We start from the raw sequence: 1,251 nt of genomic DNA, 5'->3' as shown, positions 1-1,251 counted from the left end.
ACAGGAGCTGAGCAGCCCTGCCCATGTGACTTTCTGGGGTCAGCTCCTGGATTCTCATGACCCCACCCTTCTCTGGAGGGTCTGTCCTCGACGGTGTGGCTCCTGTCCCTGTGTCATGAGCTTGGGGCAGCTCTGGAGTCCCCGCTACCCTCACGCATAGCCTAGATGAGCGTGAGTCCAAACACAGAGAGCTCACGGGGGAGTGGAGGGGGGCCCGCCCGCCCAGGGACTGGGTTTGAATGAAACAACTGCACAAGGAGTTAAGTATGAGGGCATTCGAAAATACGACCAGCATGCCCCTGGGGTAGGAGTGACAGGCCTGGTCCTGTCCCAGGTACGGAGCCTCCTGGATAGCGCTGTCACTTCAAATTCCAAGGAGCAAATGGATTTTGATTTTTTTGGAAGTTTTTTTTTGGGGGGGGGGGTTAGGTAAAACATTTTTTAAAAATACATTTTTTTTATTGATTTCAGCGAGGAAGGGAGAGGGAGAGTTAGAAACATCAATGATGAGAGAATCAGGGATCGGCTGCCTCCTGCACGCCCCACACTGGGGAGTGAGCCCACAACCGGGGCAGGTGCCCTGACTGGGAATTGAACTGTGATCTCCTGCTTCATAGGTCGACGCTCAACCACTGAGCCACGCTGGCTGGGCAGGGTAAAAACATTTTTAACAATTCTAAGATTCCCATACACTCCCCTTGGCTCTGGGTGAGAGGTGGCATCCAAGTCAGTCACTGGAGTTTTTGCCGAAATGTGCCCCCCTCCAGCCCGGGAGACGTCACGGGAAGACCACGGAACTGGGGACGAAGTCCACACCTTTAGCACCTGCACCCACCCACCTGTTGGGTGTTGCCATTAAGTGTTGGGAACCCTAGCTCCCAAAGCAGGAGAGAACCCCCTCACCCCAATATCACTTCCTGTTTAGTTCTTTTAGGGGGTGATGCATTCCTCTCATTGTCTTAGGTTTTGACCAGATATTAATAGCGGCTGCTTCTATGGACTGTGACTATGAGCATTTGTGTTTTATTTGCACCTTTTCTGTATTGGTCGGAGGGCTGAGCATGTGAGATGCATTTAAAAATAAACAGAACTATATAAAATTCACGCATTGATGAGTAGTGACTGTCCCACCCCACGGAGCAGCTGTAGCTGCACGCTTTATCCACCGTCTTTTCCAGCCTTCTGCAGTGTGAAGGATTTCTGGCTTTATCGAAGGCCCGTTTCTCTCCCCCACCCCCCCACCCGCTCGCT

Source organism: Myotis brandtii, unplaced genomic scaffold (assembly GCF_000412655.1).
Source record: "Myotis brandtii unplaced genomic scaffold, ASM41265v1 scaffold329, whole genome shotgun sequence".
Classification (NCBI taxonomy): Eukaryota; Metazoa; Chordata; class Mammalia; order Chiroptera; family Vespertilionidae; genus Myotis; species Myotis brandtii.
Note: the sequence above shows the minus strand (reverse complement) of the source record.